Here is a 6,498-nt window from a genome sequence, read left to right as displayed (position 1 = left end):
CCTGCAACCCGGGAGGGTCATGCCAGGGTCTCCCTTTCTGGTCTGCTGCTGCTGCGTCGCTTCAGTCGTGTCCAACTCTGTGCGACCCTATGGACAGCAGCCCTCCAGGCTCCTCTGTCCACAGGGTTCTCCAGGCAAGAACACTGGAGTAGATTGCCATTTCCTTCTCCGTTCCTGGTCGGGGAAATCGTTCTGACCCGCAAGTCAGGCACACTGCAGTGCAGACATGCTGCCACCAGAGGGCGACCTAGGCGAGAAAGCAAAGCTGGGAAGTGTCTGAGGTTTGCTTTGGAAAAAACGTTATTCAAGCCATTCAGTGATGCAGCATCCAAGGGCACCCTTCACAGTGGGTCCTGCCTGTAGACAGAGCCCAGGAGGGACACAGGCCCTGGGTGCTGGGCGTCTGCTGCTCCCAGTCCGTCCCCCTTTTTATGGCTCAGAGGGCTCTCTGACCTTACTTGCTGACCCTCCCGCCCAGGAGCGATATGTGCCCACCTACAGGGAGGACACAGAGGCAAGAGGGACAAGGTGACCAGAGCAAGCATCTTCGAGGTCACTTGGGGCAGTGGCCAGTCTCCAGGAGGCACTTTTACCTCAGCAGGTCCCCAACCTGCTCCGTCCCCGCACCTGCTCTTCTGTCCCCGCACCTGCTCTTCTGTCCCCGCACCTGCTCCACCGTCCCCGCGCCTGCTCTTCCGTCCCCGCGCCTGCTCTGTCCCCGAGCCTGCTCTTCTGTCCCCGCACCTGCTCCATCCCGACACGTGCTCTTCCGTCCCCGCGCCTGCTCTGTCCCCGCGCCTGCTCTTCCGTCCCCGCGCCTGCTCCATCCCGACACGTGCTCTTCTGTCCCAGCACCTTCTCCGTCCCCACGCCTGCTCTTCCATCCTGCACCTGCTCTTCTCTTCCGTCCCACACCTGCTCTTCTGTCCCCTCACCTGCTCTTCTCTCCCCACACCTGCTCTGTTCCCGCACCTGCTCTTCTCTCCCCTCGCCTGCTCTTCCATCCCCGCACCTGCTCTGTTCCCGCACCTGCTCTTCCGTCCCCTCACCTGCTCTTCTGTCCCAGCACCTTCTCCGTCCCCACGCCTGCTCTTCTCTCCCCGCACCTGCTCCGTCCCCGCAAGCATCGGCAGCCTGAGTTGGCTCTTGGTCTTGCAGGCCATGCGCACATATCAGCACTGGAGCCTCTGATGTGTGCTCCCTCCTGGATTTCCTTGTTTCTGTCTGTGGTCATTTTCCAGAAGACCTCCATTTTATTTGTTTTCAATGGAATTTTCCTCTGATGAGATCTCTCCATTTCTTAGATTTGGGGTTGGGGTAAAAATGTTTTTATTTTGTCCTTTCCTTTCTCTTGCTGTAAGGGTCTCAGGCAGTTACTGTCTTTTGGCACTCAGGAAATATCCTTCCATCGTCTTCTGGGTTTCATTGCTTTTGTGCAGGAATCAAAGCATTCCTTGTGCCCCTTTGTGGTGGTATCTTTTTTCCTGACTGTTTCAGATTTTCCCTTTGTCACTCATTTTTCAGTGGTTTGACTATGGTGTGCTCGGGAATTAATCTGTATTTATCTGTGCCAGGAGTCATGACACCTCTTAGAGTGTCTTGGCTTGCCTGTCTTTCATCAGTTTTAGAAAAGCCTCGCCCCTTCTTCAGAGCTTGGTTGGCCCCATTTCCAGTCTTCCTTCCTTGGACTCTGTATACCCGTAAGACCTTTACACCATGTTCTACATCTCTTATGCTCTTTCGTAAAATTTCCTGTACATTTTTTCTCTTTGTGCTTCAGTCTTTTATTTCTTCTGCCCTAAATTACGGTTCAGGTGTCCCAGGTGGCACCAGTGGTAAAGAACCCACCTGCCAATGCAGGAGACAAGAGACATGGGTTCTATCCCTGAGTCGAGAAGATCCCCTGGAGGAGGGAATGGCAGTGTTCTTGCCTGGAGAACCCCATGGACAGAGGAGCCTGGTGGACTACAGTCATGGGGGCGCAAAGTGTCGCACACAACTGAAGCAACAGCACAATTGCGGTTCAGCTGTGCTCCCTTCATTTCTGTTCACCTGTGCTCCCTTCATTTCTGTTCACCTGTGCTCCCTTCATTTCTGTTCAGCTGTGCTCCCTTCATTTCTGTTCCGCTGTGCTCCCTTCATTTCTGGTCAGCTGTGCTCCCTTCATTTCTGGTCGGCTGTGCTCCCTTCATTTCTGGTCGGCTGTGCTCCCTTCATTTCTGTTCCGCTGTGCTCCCTTCATTTCTGGTCAGCTGTGCTCCCTTCATTTCTGTTCAGCTGTGCTCCCTTCATTTCTGTTCAGCTGTGCTCCCTTCATTTCTGGTCCGCTGTGCTCCCTTCATTTCTGGTCAGCTGTGCTCCCTTCATTTCTGTTCCGCTGTGCTCCCTTCATTTCTGTTCCGCTGTGCTCCCTTCATTTCTGGTCACCTGTGCTCCCTTCATTTCTGTTCGGCTGTGCTCCCTTCATTTCTGTTCGGCTGTGCTCCCTTCATTTCTGTTCCGCTGTGCTCCCTTCATTTCTGTTCCGCTGTGCTCCCTTCATTTCTGTTCCGCTGTGCTCCCTTCATTTCTGTTCCGCTGTGCTCCCTTCATTTCTGGTCGGCTGTGCTCCCTTCATTTCTGGTCACCTGTGCTCCCTTCATTTCTGGTCACCTGTGCTCCCTTCATTTCTGTTCCGCTGTGCTCCCTTCATTTCTGTTCCGCTGTGCTCCCTTCATTTCTGTTCCGCTGTGCTCCCTTCATTTCTGTTCCGCTGTGCTCCCTTCATTTCTGGTCAGCTGTGCTCCCTTCATTTCTGGTCAGCTGTGCTCCCTTCATTTCTGTTCCGCTGTGCTCCCTTCATTTCTGTTCCGCTGTGCTCCCTTCATTTCTGGTCACCTGTGCTCCCTTCATTTCTGGTCACCTGTGCTCCCTTCATTTCTGGTCACCTGTGCTCCCTTCATATCTGTTCGGCTGTGCTCCCTTCATTTCTGTTCCGCTGTGCTCCCTTCATTTCTGTTCCGCTGTGCTCCCTTCATTTCTGTTCCGCTGTGCTCCCTTCATTTCTGTTCAGCTGTGCTCCCTTCATTTCTGGTCAGCTGTGCTCCCTTCATTTCTGGTCAGCTGTGCTCCCTTCATTTCTGTTCCGCTGTGCTCCCTTCATTTCTGTTCCGCTGTGCTCCTTTCATTTCTGTTCGGCTGTGCTCCCTTCATTTCTGTTCCGCTGTGCTCCCTTCATTTCTGTTCGGCTGTGCTCCCTTCATATCTGTTCCGCTGTGCTCCCTTCATTTCTGTTCCGCTGTGCTCCCTTCATTTCTGTTCACCTGTGCTCCCTTCATTTCTGTTCCGCTGTGCTCCCTTCATTTCTGTTCCGCTGTGCTCTCTTCATTTCTGTTCAGCTGTGTTCTCTTCGTTTCTGTTCAGCTGTGCTCTCTTCATTTCTGTTCAGCTGTGCAGTGGCCCATCTCTCACACTATTTACTTTGGTTATTTTATTTTTAGTTCTATACTTTCTATTTGCTTTGTAAAAAAATTATTTCACATCTCTAAGTAAAAATTCCTGACTTGTCATTTATTATTCTGAACATATTAGTCATATTGAACATAGAGGCTGTGTTCAATAGCTCCAGAACCTGATCCCCTGCTTTTATGCTTGGTTCTATTTCTTGATGTGCCTGGTGACTCTTGATATAAAAAAGTGAAGTGAAATAAAACAATGAAATAAAGTGACAGATATTGTGAGTGGAAAAAAAAAAGTGCAGAGGGACTTCCCTTGTGGTCTAGTGGCTCCATGGTCCTAATGCAGGTTTGATCCCTGGTTGGGGAACTAGATCCCGCAGGCCACATCTAAGAGGTCACAGGCCACCGCTAGAGGTCCCATGTGCCTCAACTAAGAATCAGTTCAGCCACGCAAATGTATAAATAAAAATTAATAGGGACTTCCCTGGCGGTCCAGTGTTGAGAATCTGCCTGCCAATGCGGAGGACACCGATTTGGTCCCCGGTCCGGGAAGATTCCGTGTGCCTCGGGGCAACTAAGCCCCGGATGCACAGCTACTGACCCCCAGCGCCCTGGAGCCTGCGCTCCACGACCCGAGAACCCGCCGCCACGAGAAGTCCGAGAAGCCCGCGCACCGCGCCTGGAGGGAGGCCCCCGCTCCGCAGCTAGAGAGCGCCCTCGTGCGGCAGCAGGGAACCTATGCACCACAACAAAGACCCAGGGCGGGCAAACTTGTTTTGTTAACTTAAAAATACAGACTTTTTGAGGAAAGTGCAGACTCTAGACAATGCTATATATCATCGGTGAGGATCACCCTGTCCTCTGCCGGAGGGACTGAGCTGGCCTGAAGCTGGTTTGAGATGCACTCAGGCTGGCCCACCTCCTGATTGCCCAGGGTTCTGGGCTCAGCCCTCCTGGGATCCCAGTGGACAGTCAGGTGAGCTGACCAGCCTTCTCCTCCTCTGACAAAGATCCTGAACTCAGTTTTGTCTTCCTGGAACCATAATATTATTGTGCTTGGTTCAACGTTTCATCCACTCCATGCTCAGCCTCTGAGCCCTGTGCAGCATGAGAGTCAACAAATACCCCAAGAGGAAAATGCACAGAGCAAGGGCGCTCTCTCCAGCTCCCCCTGCTCCTGTGCTTCTTGACCCTACAAGCCCTGGTGGCCCTGGCAGGCCTGAAGGCTGGTGCCCCTCCCCCCGCTAGTTTTGTGAGTCTGCCCAGACCCGGCCTGTCCACGCTGAATCTTTGCAGCCACCCCCGCCCAACTGCTCTGCCTCTGCCTCACAGCTTCATCTCTACCAACTGGGAAGCCCAGAAGTGCTGCTGAAAATAAAATGAAAATTAGACACAACGCTGAGATTAGAAGACAGAAAGGGAAGCCCCCGAGCACCAGAAGGTAGATGGGAAACGACGCAGAATGGATAAAGAAACGGATCAGTTCAGTTCAGTTCAGTCGCTCAGTCGTGTCTGACTCTTTGCGACCCCATGAATCGCAGCACGCCAGGCCTCCCTGTCCTTCACCAACTCCCGGAGTTCACCCAGACTCACGTCCATCGAGTCAGTGATACCATCCAGCCATCTCATCCTCTGTCGTCCCCTTCTCCTCCTGCCCCCAATCCCTCCCAGCATCAGAGTCTTTTCCAATGAGTCAACTCTTCACATGAGGTGGCCAAAGTACTGGAGTTTCAGCTTTAGCATCATTCCTTCCAAAGAAATCCCAGGGCTGATCTTCAGAATGGACTGCTTGGATCTCCTTGCAGTCCAAGGGCCTCTCAAGAGTCTTCTCCAACACCACAGTTCAAAAGCATCAATTCTTCGGCACTCAGCCTTCTTCACAGTCCAACTCTCACATCCATATGTGACCACAGGAAAAACCATAGTGTTGACTAGACGAATCTTTGTTGGCAAAGTAATGTCTCTGCTTTTGAATATGCTATCTAGGTTGGTCGTAACTTTCCTTCCAAGGAGTAAGCGTCTTTTAATTTCATGGCTGCAGTCACCATCTGCAGTGATTTTGGAGCCCCAAAAAATAAAGTCTGACACTGTTTCCCCATCTATTTCCCATGAATTTATAGGACCAGATGCCATGATCTTCATTTTCTGAATGTTGAGCTTTAAGCCAACTTTTTCACTCTCCACTTTCACTTTCATCAAAAGGCTTTTTAGTTCCTCTTCACTTTCTGCCATAAGGGTGGTGTCAGCTGCACATCTGTCCATAAAATCCCCTAATGTCGAAGCAGGTGATGTTTTCTGTCCATACAGAGTCAGAAGATAAGGCTTGTGCCTGGTAAGAGGAGAGTTGATATTAAGAATCCTGTTCAGAGCTGGGTGTTCAAAAGTTTGTACATAGAGGGAAAGGGGCCAGAAAAACTCTCCCCATGGCCCCAGTGACAGGGCAGGGAGGCTTGTCTGTTCCCAAGTTCTGGGTGAGAGGGGGATAAAATCTGCAGTAAGAAACAGACCTTGGGGAAAGTTGACCAGCAGATAAACAGAGCCGTAGAAACAAAGAGTAAGTGAGACGGTTGATCCCTGGAAATCAGCCGGATGCAGAAAAAGAGAAGGATCCATGTAGATGTAACAGGAGATTGTGAGGCATGGAAGCTACAGAGCAAAGGTTCTGCATACAGTTAATCTGAGTTTCAGTGTGAGGATAAAGAAAATGCATAGCAGGGATATTCAAAGAAACAGTAGCTGAGAACTTTCAAGAAATAATCAAAAGCATAAATTCTCACAAGTCCCAAGAGGGATGTATAAGAGTAAACTTTGGTGACTTCCCTGGGGTCTAGTGGTTAAGAATCTGCCTTCCAGTGCAGGGGACACAGGTTTGACCCCTGGTCAGGGAAGATTCCACATTCCACGGGGCAACTAAGCCTGTGGGCCACAAATACTGAAGCCATGTGCTGCAACGACTGAAGCCCGTGGGCCTGGAGCCTGTGCTCCACGGGAAAAGTCTTGAGGAGTCTGAGCACCACAGCTGGAGAGAAGTCCCCTGCTCTCCACGACTAGAGAAAGCCCT

The sequence above is a fragment of the Bubalus bubalis genome, chromosome 20 (assembly GCF_019923935.1).
Source record: "Bubalus bubalis isolate 160015118507 breed Murrah chromosome 20, NDDB_SH_1, whole genome shotgun sequence".
NCBI classification, from domain to species: Eukaryota; Metazoa; Chordata; class Mammalia; order Artiodactyla; family Bovidae; genus Bubalus; species Bubalus bubalis.
Note: the sequence above shows the minus strand (reverse complement) of the source record.